The following is a 16,346-nucleotide window of genomic DNA, read 5'->3' as shown; positions in this document are numbered from 1 at the left end:
TACCATGCATGGTGATAAGGTTATTTTTGGTGAATGTATGCACTCTAAAAAATAATGGGGCCAGTACCGGTTCTTCAGGGCGATGCCATAGAAGAACCTTTTTCAGGGCTTCAAAGAACCGTTCATGCAACAGTTCTTTAAAGAACCATTTAAACCATTTGTTTGAGCAGTGAAGACAGATTTGTGTAAACATAGCCTATGTGCATTGACCAGCAAATGGTAAGAGAATGCCAGGCTCTGAAGAACCATTTCCAATGTGAAGAACCTTTCGCATAATGTAATGGTTCATCACAGAGTTTTGACTCTCCATGGAACCATCCAGAGATTTGAAGAACCACTGAAGCACCTTTATTTTTTAGAGTGTGGCAATATATGTCATATTTAGCAAAATTACTCGTGTCATTTAGAGAAAGTGCTTTTTTGACCACAGGTAGCTCCAAAAGGGATGCATTTAAATCATTCTTTATACCATAAAACACATATTTGGTTCCATATCATTGGAAACATAGTTAAGTTTTAATGTTGAATGCCAGTAAGTTTTCAGACTATTTTGATCAAATTAGTATGTAATTGTGTCAAAAAAAAGTCCTCTCCGAGACAGCTATTTTTTCAATATAAAATAACATATCTAAAATTATTATTTTCATCCTAAAATGTGGTCAAGATATTGGGACATAAATATTAGAGACAACTAACACAAAGCTTACAGCCTTGTATTTAAAAGCACTAGTGGATTTTCATCTCATCTCATTATCTCTAGCCGCTTTATCCTTCTACAGGGTCGCAGGCAAGCTGGAGCCTATCCCAGCTGACTACGGGCGAAAGGCAGGGTACACCCTGGACAAGTCGCCAGGTCATCACAGGGCTGACACATAGACACAGACAACCATTCACACTCACATTCACACCTACGGTCAATTTAGAGTCACCAGTTAACCTAACCTGCATGTCTTTGGACTGTGGGGGAAACCGGAGCACCCGGAGGAAACCCACGCGGACACGGGGAGAACATGCAAACTCCACACAGAAAGGCCCTCGCCGGCCCCGGGGCTCGAACCCAGGACCTTCTTGCTGTGAGGCGACAGCGCTAACCACTACACCACCGTGCCGCCCTACTAGTGGATTCTGAATTGTCCAAAAAAAAAAAAAAAAAAGTCCTCTCCGAGAATCACTTCATTTGTTTCTCCCATCTTATAGCAGATTACACAAAACTACCACACACACGTCAAAAAATGACCTGAAATCTGTTCTTTAACTTATCCTTCACTTAAAAACTGGTACAAGAACCAGTTTGAATCAATTTGAATTTTGGACCCCTGTGACACAAACTTTGTACCCGATTGTAAAACAACCCATATATATATATATATATATATATATATATATATATATATATATATATCACAATCAGAATCAGATTGTGAAGTGGGCTGGTAAGTTAATTGGAGAACCACAGCTCAACATGGAGTCTCTCTACAGTAGGCAGTTGCAGAGACTAGCGGGGTCTATCTTAAACGATACATCCCACCCACTATATGGTGAATTTCAGCCTCTCCCCTCAGGTCGTAGGTTCCTAATGCCAGCCTGCAAAACTAAGAGGTATAGATGCAGTTTTATTCCCTCTGCTATTAACACATTGAATAGCACATGAGTCCAATATTTTAAGGTTTTCCCCCTGTGATTTTTACACATATTTATATATTTATTGTTTATTTGTCCTTCTTCATATCTTTGCTTGGAGCACTTGTCTGTTTGTCACGTTTGTGCTTTTGTTGTTCTTGTTTTGTTTTGTTATTGTCTGCTGTCATTGTCCAGTACTGGGCTGTTGGTATAAGTTTGCTGTGGGTCAGTATTTTGTTGTCTGTGTAAGCTTTTGCTACTTTTGCCTGCAACCAAATCTACCTTCGAGTACAAATAAAGTTACCTTACCTTTATATATATATATATGTTGTTTGTCCATACCTGCCACAGAAACAGCACACACACACGCGCGCGCACTGAACGAGCAAATAGATGTTGCTTTTCCGTCGGAGTGCGCGCGCTCATAATCCACATACACACGACTTCATCATTTCATCATCAGCATTATTAATTCATTATTACTGAGTTACGGCAAAATATACGGATATTATGCTGATAATAAACGAGCAATAATACTCACAAAACGTTAGTTTGCACAGTAAAGCGACTGAGCTCCAGACCCGTTCCTCTCCGGTGTGTTCCTAAATGGCCGGATGTAACGCTGGACTTTTCCCGACGCGACACACCGAGCTGCTCTCCGGTGGACAATCAAACCGCGCTCACGCGCAGCGCATGTCACGGGCTTTCAGGAAACTTCCCACAGTCTGGATGAAAGCCTTGTGTTCGAGTCCGAGTCACATCCCGTGTTTCCCTGTGAACACGCAGCGGTGCTTTCAGTAGAATTATCTCCTGCGTCAGACCCCGAACCCTCCTGAGAAACACTTTCTACCGTTTTCGCAAGATTCTCCATGAGCACGTGACACCTCTTAGCCTGCAGACAGTGGTGCTGGACCTACAGGACCTTTATTTTTAGATATCTCATTTCACATGCTTTTTTACTCCGAACAGCTGGTACCACAACGTGTCAGTGATCCGACAATAATGTAAACCTTGACCAGGGGAGGCTGGGGTGACTTGGAACATGGTCAGTTGTAAAATCTGAACATTCAGCAAGAATCATCTCACACATCTCCCAGTTGCTCCAACCAGGAACAAGCTTCAGTCACTCATTACCCCTACATGCACAATATATTCCTTTTTTTTTTTTTGCCCTATTCCAAAAAGACAATATTTCAACTAAGCTGTTTACATGGCTAATGAAAATAAATAATATACATTCCTGTTTAGGGGCGGCACGGTGATGTAGTGGTTAGTGCTGTCGCCTCACAGCAAGAAGGTCCGGGTTCGAGCCCCGTGGCCGGCGAGGGCCTTTCTGTGCGGAGTTTGCTTGTTCTCCCCGTGTCCACGTGGGTTTACTCCGGGTGCTCTGGTTTCCCCCACAGTCCAAAGACATGCAGGTTAGGTTAACTGGTGACTCTAAATTGACCGTAGGTGTGAATGGTTGTCTGTGGCTATGTGTCAGCCCTGTGATGACCTGGCGACTTGTCCAGGGTGTATCCCGCCTTTCGCCTGTAGTCAGCTGGGATAGGCTCCAGCTTGCCTGCGACCCTGTAGAACAGGATAAAGCGGCTACACAGCAAATTCAGAAGTGTTAAATTTTGGGTGTTAGTGAAATTTGAGCAAAAGTAGAGTTAATTTTATTCTGATAGAGTTAAATCCATTATATTTGACTTCAGTTGATAAGTAGTTGGTGTCAAAATCGGGTGTAAAAACAAAGCGTCACTAAATCGAACCTGTCAGTGTAATTGTATAAATACTAACTCTGAACTTCTAACTCTCAACTCCGATCCTGGGTTTTACACTTGAAGTGTTCATGTCACCCCGCCCACTGCACAGACACACATCGATTGGCTGAAGCCAGAAGATCTATGCGCACTTCACCAACTGCTGCATGAGGGACCGTGCTAATGACCTGCGTTTGGTACACTGGAACATCCAATGACCTACCTGTATTCAACAAAATCTGTAACATAATATTACATGAACAGCGTGCTTTAATAATAGCCTCTACTGTTGATACACTTTATTTTGATGAACACTTTCATGGATACTGTATACAGGAACAAAGTAATGAACATGCTTTGATTTTTGTTGACCAGTTGACTTACTTTAGACCATTTCAGAAGCAATATTCTAATGAGAGTGAAAGGACATATATTGTTCCATATTGTTACATTTTTTAATGTGACTTCATTTTTTGGGGGTGCAAATGTTTAAAATAAATGTTTAATTGTAAAACACAAAATATGTCCACCTTTATTTCAGCAAACTTTAATTTGAAAATCATTTCCAGGAAGAGCTGTATTTACACCTTTTAAGTGTTATGGGGCTACTTACTTACTTACTTACTGGCTGGCTGTCGTATCCGACAATGACGATCTATTAATTGCTCTTTTCCATCCTGTTCTATCAAGTGACAAACGTTGCCAGGTACCAGGTGAGATGTTTCTTTCGGCTAGGTTCCTTTTTAAGGTGTCCTTGAAACGTAACCTAGGCCTTCCAATTGCGCGACTACCCTCACACAGCTGAGAGAAAAGAATTTGCTTGGGGAACCTCCCATCATTGAGCCTGTTTATGTGGCCGGCCCAACGAAGATTTCTCAGAATAAGGATATCATAGAGGCTGGGCAATTTGGTTCGTTGCAAAATCTTCTGATTGGACACAAAGTGCCACCACTTGATGTTTAGAATCTGGCGCAGATGATTCATTACGTATGCACTAAGTTTATGAGCAGCAGCTTTGTAGACAGTCCATGACTCGGCTCCATAAAGCAAGGTAGAGAGAACAGTAGCAGAGTATACGGCACATTTGGTTTGCAGTGTAAGATCACTATTTCGCCAAACTCTGTCTCTTAGTCTGCCAAAGACTTTCGAAGCTTTCGACATCCTTGAGGCTAACTCAGCATCAAGCTTGTTGTTGTTGGTAACTATCGAGCCCAGGTATTTAAATTCATTCACCTTGGTCAGGCTAGTACCGTCAATCTGGATGTTACCTCCCTCTACATGTGATCCAGGGGCTGGTTGGTATACTAACTCAGTCTTAGTGATGTTGATTTGGAGACCAAAAGCTTTGGCTGATCTTGCGAACCTGGTTGTAATTTCTTGAGCTTCATTGTGGTGATGTGCCACAAAGGCTGTGTCATCAGCATACATTAGTTATCTAATAAGCACAAGCTTGGTTTTCTTGAGAGATTTGAACTGATTTGTGTTAAACAGGTCTGCACTTGGTCTGGTTCGTATCCACACTCCATGATGGCAGTCGGAGAAAGCATGGTTCAAGACCATAGCAATGAAGATGGAGAATAGGGTTGGAGCAAGAATGCAACCTTGTTTAACACCATTGTGGATCTCAAAAGGCTGTGATAGATCTCCTTTAAGTCTCACAGAGGCTTTCATTCCTGTGTGTAGTTCTGATATCATGTGTGTAAAGTGGTCGGGGCAGCCAAGTTTTCTGAGGATCTTCCATAGAATTGAACGGTTTACAGAGTCAAACACCTTTGTAAAGTCTACGAAAATCATATAGAGGGGCATGTTCTGTTCTATGCACTTTTCTTGTATCTGACGTAGTGAAAATATCATGTCTACAGTACTCCTGCCAGCACGGAAACCGCATTGAGCCTCAGGTAGGAATTGCTCTACATGTTTGGAAAGCCTGTCTAGCAGAAGGCGGGCAAATACTTTTCCTGGGATGGACAGCAGGGAGATGCCACGATAGTTGTCACAGATTTTCCTGTCGCCTTTTTTGAAGATGGTAATCAGTTGTGCATCCTTCCAATCTTGTGGGATTTCTCCTTTTTGCCAGGCTTCTACGATGATGTTGTACAAAGACGTTAGCAGTTGTTGGCCACCTAATTTAATAACCTCGGAGTGTAGACCATCAGAGCCCGGTGATTTACCATCGCAAAGATTGTTAACGGCCTTTTTTACCTCTGTCAAGTCAGGGCATTCGTCCATCCAGGACTGAGCTGGGTGCTGATTAATGTGGTCAGTGATGTTAGGGTCCATGGTATTAGCGTAGTTGAACAAATTATGAAAGTGTGATGTTCGTGTTGTTGTGTAAGAAGAGTATTGTCAGTATCAAGTAGATAATCGGGTGGTTCACTCTAGGACCCCAGATGGCCCTCATATTATGGTAAAAGCCTTTCATATCATTTGTGTCAGCCAGCATCTGTAGCTCGGCAGCTTTGTTCCTCCACCACTCATTTTTTAACTGCCTGCATCTGTGTTGAAGGAGATTATTATGTAGCCTGTAGTTAGCTTTGCTGGATCTAGTCGTTCTGTTTAGCATAATTGCTCGTGCTTCGTTTCTGTTTGTTAAGAGGACTTGAAGTTCAGTTGAATTTTCATCAAACCAATCTTTGTTTTCTTTTCATGGTCCCGAGTTTTTGTTTAGATGTTTCGTATACAACTGATTTAAAAGAGGACCAGCGTTCTTCTATTGAACCTGCAGGAGAGACATTCCGGAGTTTATCATTCAGTGCTTCTTCCAAGTCTGCCTGGATCTTTCCATCTTTGATTTTATTGATGTTCAGCTTCTTGTTAGGCTGCCTCGATTTCCTTATTTTCTTTCGGACAAGTAATTTGGTGCAAGATTTTATCATTATGTGATCGGTGTTACAATTGGCTCCTCTCATTGCCCTGGTGTCAAGGAAGTCTTTAATATCACATTGACGGGTTATGATGTAATCGATGAGATGCCAGTGATGGGATCTTGGGTGCATCCAGGAGTTCTTGTGGGCAGGCTTGTGTTTGAAAAAGGAGTTGGTGATTGCGAGTTGATGTTCACTGCATAGAGACAGTAGGCGCTCACCATTTGCGTTGACTTTACCTGTGCCAAATTTCCCAAGAACACCAGTCCAGGTTGAGTGATCTTGACCTGTTCTTGCATTGAAATCACCCATTAGGATTATTTTGTCAGAGCTGGGAATGCTGCTGATTGTTTGATTTAGCTGGTCGTAGAAGCAGTTAATGCTTTCAAGACTGTTGGTCATAGTTGGTGCATAAATGGCTATGATGGTACAGTATCTTTTGAGTTTTAGTGGAAGTCTGAGAGTCATCATCCGATCATTTATAGGTTTGGGGCCTTCGCTGCTCTTAGATGCTAGGTCATTCCTAATTGCAAAGGCTACACCTGACTCACTTTTTTCCCTTGAAGGCTTTTCACTCCAGTAGAAGGTATAGTCATGCTCTTTAATGCTACCACTTTCTGCAAAGCGGACTTCACTTAGTACTGCAATGTCAATTTTGTATCTTGAAAGTTCCCGTGCTATGATAGCACTTCTTCTTTCTGGTCTATAGGAGTGCTCTTTGTCGAGCATAGTGCGAATATTCCATGAAGCGAGATTTAAATTCATATTTGGTTGGACCTTTTTATCCTGGGCGACGTCCGGCCAGTATGAGACTTTATTAGTACAAGATTTCATAGGAGAACAATAGATTGCTAGCAAACAGAAATTTGTAAGGCTACTGTGAGTTTTGCCAGTTGTCATAGCAGCCCTCTCCACTGAGGGGTGAACCTAGAACTGGCAAGGGTGAACCAAGACAAGTTCATACACCCAACAGTCACAGTGACAGGCCGAAAATACCGCAAAGTATGCAAGTATCACGCCCTTACAGAGTGTCACGTATCTGGCTTTTCTGTCTGGGTTTTTCATCCCATATTGGTTTCCGATAAAGGTGTTTGAAGTTGTGGTCATCCTTGGTCTGACCTCTACCTTTCGACCTGTTCAGCAAGGGTGGCCCTACCAGGAGCAAAGATGCTCCAGCTGACATAGCTCAAAAAGGTCTCTGAGGTGCGCAAACTACTCTACCACGATAAGGTGATGACCAGTAGGAGTTATGGGGCTAACACTTTTATAGTCAACAAATGATCCTCTGAGAGAGTTAATGTCTACAGTAACACTACATATCAGTGTTGAGAAAAACTAACACTGAATGTTGTTAATAAGTGTTAACTTTTAACTCCAAAAAGAGTGAAAAATGACACCAAATTAGTGTTAAGGTACCAACACTGCAAAAAGAGTTAAATTAACACTCATGGGGTGGACCCAATATAGACACTTTAAAAGTGCTGAAATTAAATCTGACAGTGTTAATTTGGGTATGCGGATTTTGCTGTGTAGAGATAATGAGATGAGATGACATTCCTGTTTACATGCATCTGTACTTACTCCAATTGTGAAGTTGGTTTGTGTACAATGCTGATCATAAACAGGCAAGTGTCCTCAAGTGCCATAAAAAACCCAAGTGAGATGTATATTCAGAATGCCTGTATACACGTATAAAGATTAGAATGCTCCTAAAATCTGAATAATATCCCACATGTCTGAATAAGAAAATGCTAAATTCAAAATAAGGTCAAATGCAGAATATCCAAACGGAATACGGTGGTGCTTGAAAGTTTGTGAACCCTTTAGAATTTTCTATATTTCTGCATAAATGTGACCTAAACATCATCAGATTTTCACACAAGTCCTAAAAGTAGATAAAGAGAACCCAGTTAAACAAATGAGACAAAAATATTGTACTTGGTCATTTATTTATTGAGGAAAATAATCCAATATTTCAGTATCTGGTGTGACCCCCTTGTGCAGCAATAACTGCAACTAAACGTTTCCTGTAACTATTGATCAGTCCTGCACACTGGTTTGGAGGAATTTTAACCTATTCTTCCGTACAGAACAACTTCAACTCTGGGATGTTGGTGGGTTTCCTCACATGAACTGCTCACTTCAGGTCCTTCCACAACATTTCAATTGGATTAAAGTGCATATCACGGGTAAATTGTTTTGGAATGACCAGGTCGTTGTCTTGCTGCATGACCCACCTTCTCTTGAGATTCAGTTCATTGACAGATGTCCTGACATTTTCCTTTAGAATTCACTGGTATAATTCAGAATTCATTGTTCCATCAATGATGGCAAGCCGTCCTGGCCCAGATGCAGCAAAATAGCCCCAAACCATGATACTACCACCACCATGTTTCACAGATGGGATAAGGTTCTTATGCTGGAATGCAGTGGTTTCTTTTCTCCAAACATAACGCTTCTCATTTCAACCAAAATGTTCTATTTTAGTTTCATCCATCCACAAAACATTTTTCCAATAGGTAGTTTTCACATGACGTCACAGAGTCGGGGATTCCCTAGTGGCGGCCATCTTGTGGGTCAAGCTTACCGTACGGGTCACTGAGCACACATTGCAACGCGCGAGTACAAAGTCTTCAAAAGAACCCCAGCAGGCTATTTAAAGCTAGCAATGGTGCACACCTGTTGTATTCACGGCTGTCGTAATAGGTCAGATGATGACGTCAAGTGGAGCTTTTATGGAATTCCCACTGTACGGGAGCACAAAGGCGAGCAAACAAAGAAACTCAGCATAGAAAGGAGAAATCTATGGCTTGCAAGAATCAACCGCAAGGATTATCAGCCTTCCAAACACAGCAAAGTCTGCTCCGATCATTTTATAAGTGGTAAGTTGTTTAAATAAAAAATCAATTGTGTTTAAGTTTGATTTTGGAAACCAAAACATCGTGTAAACAATCTCTTGAGAATGCCTAACTGGAACCGCTGAGTGTACATTTACATTGTAATGTACACTTAATATCGCTCGTTTGTCACGTTTCTATTTGACACTTGTCACTTCACTCATGCAAGGGTCATTTTTGAAAAACATTTTAGGTCTATTCTGTGCAGGGATGCAAACAGCGCACCTTTTGGCGGATGTCGCCTTTTTCACGGTTGAATCGCGCAGATCCGGGTTTTTTTTTTAGGGGGGGCGTTGGAGTGTCTGATTATAATTTCAAAGTAAATTCTGTATTAAAATTACTAAATAAGCAAATCCGTTACAGTCCATGAAACATAGGACGTATAAGGATAAGGAAAAAAACAGTGAGTCGGAAAGCTGCGCACATTTGCGCAGCTTCGTGCAAATGTGCGCAGCTTTCCGATGCAAAGTAATATTGCACAGTATTCATAATAGTCTTAAATCAACTCGATATTATACACACACATATATTTATATGTAGTGTTGAGAGCTCTAAAATTCCAATGTTTACATACCTTGGCTGTAATTAGGACACGACTGTCACTTGTTTTTATATGGTGGACTTCACGGACCCAGCCACAGAAAAAATAATTGTATGACTCCAGCGACTTGTATGCTTTGAGGTCATCAAGTGTGTAGGCACTTTTACTATTCATGAAATAGTTCACAATATCAGGGTACGATATGGATGGCAGCCCTGCATAGTCACTTGAAAATGCATCTTTGTCCACTTCGTAGGGGTCAATTCCCCCAATCAAGGCCAGTTTGGCTGCATACCATTGTCGTGAGATGTTGTCCAATGTATCCATATACTTCCGTTTGCTTGATTTTGCCGACATTGATCTTTATTTTAGAAAACTGACTATATAACTTTATAAATTCGTCCGAGATAATGTAGCCGGTAATGGCGATGGTCCTTTGTTTGCCCCACAATATGGTGGCTGGAGGGCGTTTGTGAAAGGGTACCGTTGCTGTCCCACTTCCACTAACCGTCACCGCCAAATGAGTACAACGAGAACGAAGATTTTAAAAGTAAATGAGTGTGATTTATTTTACAATGCGGAGAAGTACTCAAAATACAAACAAAAGACTTTCAAAAAGAAACCAAATGGGCCATCATAGGCATAACTAAATAAACACACATAGAACTGGAAGGCAACCTCACGACAAGTTGCAACAACAGTACTTACAGTTCACAGTTCTCAATTCTCAATTCTGATTTACAAGGGTCTCACCTCCACCAGAGCCTGTCAAACACTAACAACAAAGAAAATACAGCCCTTTAAATCCCCACCAATTACCCTCTGATTGGCTGAGCCCACAATATGCGGAGTGCTATGATGGGCTGAAATACAATGCACAGTAATACGATAATTGACAGGGATAGGAAAAGTAATAATCCTATAATTGGCCAACTTACCTCCTAAACACAACCACCAATGAAAACCAGTGTAAATGATTGGATAAATCCATTCACCACAGAGGTACAAACCAAAACAAATCAACATTCACAGTGAAGATTAAAAATGTCAACATTCCATTCACCATTAAAATGCATAACAAACATCTACCACTATACCTACATACATTTCCCATCCCCACAGTTAACATAAATGACACAAACATCACAAAAGACACAACACTCACCCCTACAACCAGTAAACTTTCCCTAGCCCAAGGTGGAACTTAAAAACATCGCTCACCCGAGGCGCGCGCTTCCTACGGGGAATCCATGTCAGACGGACCAGGGAGACATCAGTGCTAATAAATGCAAGTGTGTGAGTTGTGGAGAAACCAATATCAACAACGGAATGGAAAATGGAGCAGAATCAGAAGTTATCTTACTGTTCGCTAGGATGTTTGGATTAAACTGCATTTAAACGGTAAAGTAACTGTGTTTATGGTTTGTAATGTGTGCCGCTAATGATCAAAACTCACCAGGTAGATGCCACTGCCGGTTCAATGGAGATACATGCAATTAGCGTGCCGATGTAACTAACAATGTGGTGCATTTTGGGTAATATAGTGTGAGTGAACAGGGACGGTACACAAACAAAACCAAAGACAAAGACAAGCCATGGCAGATACATTGACACATCTAAAAGTCCACATGTTGTGCACAGGTTTAAAAAGTATTCATACTTTTTACATTTCCTTCCCCCTCTGATGGCTCGGCACCGGGGTGACGAGACAGAAAGTCTGCAACAGGGTTTAACTTGCCGGCCCTGTACTTCACCTCAAACCTAAATGGTTGCAAAGCCAAAAACCACCTGGTCACCCGTGCATTGGAGTCCTTCATCTTCCCCAACCACTGCAGAGCCCTGTGGTCAGTTTCTAGAGTGAACTCCCTCCCCAGCAAATAGTATTTGAATGTGTCCAATGCCCACTTAACCGCCAGGCACTCCAACTCCACCACCGAATACCGGGTCTCACGTGGGAAAAGCTTTCGGCTTATATAAGCCACAGGTCTCTGATCCTCTGCCTCCCCCTGAAGCAGGACTGCCCCAAGCCCTACCCCAGAGGCATCAGTTTGCACTGTGAAGTGCTTATTGAAGTCCGGACTCTGCAGGACAGGTTCGCAGAGCAGTGCCCCTTTCAAATCCATGAACGCCCGCTCGTGCCCCTCCTCCCACGGCACAGAGTTCGACCCCGACTTCCTAGTCAGGTCCGTGAGAGGTGCAGCTCGAGCAGCGAAGTTGGGGATGAACCGCCTGTACCATCCCTCCAGACCCAGGAACAAGCGTACATCCTTCTTGGTCTGCGGTGTGTCACAGTCACGGATGGCGTCCACTTTGTCTTTCTGTGGACAAATCACCCCACTGCCCAAAACGTGCCCCAGATAGTGCACCTCCTGCTGAGCAAGAGCACACTTCTTGGGCTGGATGGTGAGGCCCGCCTGGTGCAACCGATGCAGCACCTCCCGCAAATGTTCCAAGTGCTGCTCCCAGGTGGCGCTGTAGATGGCAATATCGTCCAGATAGGCTGCTGCAAAGGCCCCCGTGCCCTCCAGGACCTGGTCCATTAGCCTCTGGAAAGTGGCCGGCGCCCCCTGGAGACCAAAGGGCATTACCGTGAATTGGAACAGTCCCTGAGGGGTTCTGAAGGCAGTGTATGGCTTAGCTCCTTCAGCCATTGGCACCTGCCAGTAACCCTTACATAAATCCACCGTGGTGATGTACCAAGCCTTCCCCAGCCGCTCAATGAGGTCCTCCAGCCTCGGCATGGGGTAGGCATCAAACTGTGACTGCGCATTCACCTGACGAAAGTCGACACAGAAGCGGAGGGTCCCATCCTTTTTAGGAACCAGGACAACCGGACTACTCCAGCTGCTGCTTGACCGCTCGATGACCCCCAGGCGCTGCATCACGGCCAACTCCTCCTGGAGAACGGGTCGCAGGCGCTCAGGAACGTGGTACATCCACTGCCTCACTGGCGTGGAGTCCCTCAGTGGGACATCGTGCTCCACCAGAGACGTCCGGCCCGGCCGGTCCTGAAACAGACCCTCTGGAATGACTGCCTGCAACTCCCGCTGCTGCTGTGGTGTAAGGTGGCTGTAGTCCAGCTCTGCCAAGGCCGCCCTGGACGGTTGTATCTTTACAACCAGTAAACTTTCCCTAGCCCAAGGTGGAACTTAAAAACATCGCTCACCCGAGGCGCGCGCTTCCTACGGGGAATCCATGTCAGACGGACCAGGGAGACATCAGTGCTAATAAATGCAAGTGTGTGAGTTGTGGAGAAACCAATATCAACAACGGAATGGAAAATGGAGCAGAATCAGAAGTTATCTTACTGTTCGCTAGGATGTTTGGATTAAACTGCATTTAAACGGTAAAGTAACTGTGTTTATGGTTTGTAATGTGTGCCGCTAATGATCAAAACTCACCGGGTAGATGCCACTGCTGGTTCAATGGAGATACATGCAATTAGCATGCTGATGTAACTAACGGTGTGGTGCATTTTGGGTAATATAGTGTGAGTGAACAGGGACGGTACACAAACAAAACCAAAGACAAAGACAAGCCATGGCAGATACATTGACACATCTAAAAGTCCACATGTTGTGCACAGGTTTAAAAAGTATTCATACTTTTTACAGTGTTCCCCGGAATGCTGTGACGTCAGTGAAAACTATCTATAGCCTTCTGGCTTGTCCACGTGATCTTTAGCAAACTGCAGATGAGCAGCAATGTTCTTTTTGGAGAGCAGTGGCTTTCTTCTTGCAACCCTGCCATGCACACCAGTGTTGTTCAGTGTTCTCTTGATGGTGGACTCATGAACATTAACATTAGCCATTGTGAGAGAGGCCTTCAGTTGCTTAGAAGTTACCCTGGAGTCCTTTGTGACCTCGCTGACTATTACACGCCTTGCTCTTGCAGTGATCTTTGTCAGTCGACTGCTCCTGGGAAGGGTAACAATGGTCTTGAATTTCCTCCATTTGTACACAGTCTGTCTGACTGTGGATTGGTGGAGTCCAAACTCTTTAGAGATGATTTTGTAACCTTTTCCAGCCTGATGAGCATCAACAACGCCTTTTCTGAGGTCCTCAGAAATCTCCTTTGTTTGTGCCATGACACACTTCCACAAACATGTCTTATGAAGATCAGAATTTGATAGATCCCTGTTCTTTCAATAAAACAGGGTGCCCACTCACACCTGATTGTCATCCCATTGATTGAAAACACCTGACTCTAATTTCACCTTCAAATTAACTGCTAATCCAAGAGCTTCACATACATTTCCCACTCACAGATATGTAATATTGGATAATTTTCCTCAATAAATAAATGACCAAGTATAATAGTTTTGTCTCATTTGTTTAACTGGATTCTCCTTATCAACTTTCAGGCCTTGTGTGATAATCTGATGATGTTTTAGGTCATATTTATGCAGAAATATAGAAAATTGTAAAGGGTTCACAAACTTTCAAGCACAACTGTATGGAGGGTATACTTTCTTTTTACCATGACTATATATGCAAGTATTTGCTTTAGATCAATCAACATATTAGTAGCTATTTTGTAGTTCAAATGCATTTCAAAAAAATGTGGGAGGGTTTAGCCTGTGGGAGCCAGGCTAATTGGACAAAATACAAATGATATTTACATCACATCTGGGTGCATTCACAAAGCTGCAGTGTGCTATAGCTGACTAGCAAGTAAAGACCAAAAATTAAAAATGAAGACTCTTAAGATTCCAAAAGACTACTAAATATCGACATAACTACATACACAAATGTGGCAGCGGGGGCGTGGTCAAGCATCGGTCTGTGAATGGAGGGCGGAGTCAGGGAAGGTAAGTGGCAGAATCATTGCACCTGACGTGAATTAACCTGTGTTTGTGTGTCTCCCCCAGTGACCGCGCCCTTTAAAAGGAGAGAGCGAAGATAGAGAGCAGAGAAAGGGAGCGCTCCCCAACCTGGACACTTGTGTGTGTGTGTGTGTGTGTGTGTGTGTGTGTGTGTGTGTGTGTGTGTGTGTGTGTGCGTGTCTGACTGGGAGAGTGTGAAAGGGAAAGCTGAAAAGCTAAAATAAGTTTTTTGTAACACTCAGTTCTGGCCTTTTTTATCAGACATCTAATTTTTGGGTTTGTTTACCTGACATGTTTCGACGTACAACTTCCGTCTTCCTCAGAGTGTCCCCGGATGTTATTGGTGACGCATCTTTTATCAGCTGCTGTTTCTGAAGGCGTGGCCTTCCTGTCTGGTTTGACAGGTCGGTCACGCCTTCTACTGTCTGTTCGTCCCCTGCAAGATGTCACTCCAGGTATGGGAGAGCATGTATGCTCCCTCATCCCGGTTGATGGTCCTCGGGCTTCGCTTACGGATCTCCATGGCCTCCCTGATCCAGCGCTGATGTTTGTTATCTTCTGTGCGGATGACTCTGGCATTCCCCCAGTCCATAATGTGATTTTCCCTTTTGCAATGATCTGTTATAGCTGACTTATAATTTTCCTGTTGTAGATAGCATTAGTTAGATAGTAGATAGCATTGGTTCAGTCACATACAACTTATCAAAAGCACTCACCGAAATAATTAAACCATTACTAGGACTCACAGACCAACACTGCAAAAACTCAAAACATCTGGCAGAAGAACTAAAAAACATCAAAATGCAGCAAGACGAAGTTTTCATTTCACATGATGTCATATCTCTTTTCACCAGAACACCCACGGAAGCCACCATACAGATAGTACAAGACAAATTAAAAACAGACAGGACGCTCAAGAAACGCACAAACCTCACTGTACAAGACATCACTCAGCTCCTTCAATTCATCGCCACATCCACATACTTTCAGTTCAGGAATACAATTTACAGACAGAAGGAAGGTTTTGCCATGGGAGACCCACTATCAGCCATCATGTGCGGCTTTTTCATGGAGGATCTGGAGCAGAAAGCACTCACTACAATACCAGCGGAATACAGACCAACACTCTGGAAACGGTATGTGGACGACATATTGGAAAAAGTGAAGAGGGGACACACTCAACAGCTCACCGACCATCTCAACACCATAGACAATACCGGCAATATAAAATTCACACATGAAGAAGAAACAGAGCAGTCAATAGCATTTTTGGATTTAAAAATACATCACACAGAAGATGGGGACATCAAAATAAAAGTACACAGAAAACCCACACATACCGACCAATATTTAAACTGGACTTCCGAACACCCCATAATGCACAAAATATCAGTAGTTAGAACATTACATGAACGCACAGCAATAATTACAGATCCACAGGACAAAGAACAGGAGGAACAACATATACAACACGCACTGAAGGCATGTCAATATCCACAATGGGCAATATCCAAAGGGGCGGAACAGGTTAAGAACAACAAAACACAGAAGAAAGAGAAAAAACAAACTAACAAACAAGAACACAGGGGAGTAGTTACATTACCATACATCAGAGGAATAACTGAACGCATTCAAAGAGTAATGAGAAAACACAACATTAACACACCTGTCAAACCATACACAACACTCCGTCAGATCCTGGTTCATCCCAAAGATAGAATACATCCGGACAACAGATGCAACACCATATATGAGATTCCATGTCAATTATGCAATAAAACTTATATTGGGGAGACAGGAAGGAGTTTCAACACAAGAAAAAATGAACATAAGAAAGAGTGCGAAAAGGAGACA

General features: G+C 42.9%; 1 protein-coding gene across 2 annotated transcripts in view; it reads right to left on the bottom strand.

The window, feature by feature from the left end:
- slco1c1 (solute carrier organic anion transporter family, member 1C1) overlaps window positions 1–2,423 on the bottom strand; it is a 202,398-nt gene extending 199,975 nt beyond the window's left edge. For both annotated transcript variants that reach the window (XM_060903857.1, XM_060903859.1), the window contains exon 1: window positions 2,162–2,423. The gene's annotated coding sequence lies outside the window, so the exon portion shown is untranslated. The remainder of the gene's footprint in view (window positions 1–2,161) is intronic.
- Between the last annotated feature and the right edge of the window lie 13,923 nt (window positions 2,424–16,346).

Source organism: Neoarius graeffei, chromosome 21 (assembly GCF_027579695.1).
Source record: "Neoarius graeffei isolate fNeoGra1 chromosome 21, fNeoGra1.pri, whole genome shotgun sequence".
Classification (NCBI taxonomy): domain Eukaryota; kingdom Metazoa; phylum Chordata; class Actinopteri; order Siluriformes; family Ariidae; genus Neoarius; species Neoarius graeffei.
Note: the sequence above shows the minus strand (reverse complement) of the source record. Positions and strands in the feature narration are given on the sequence as shown.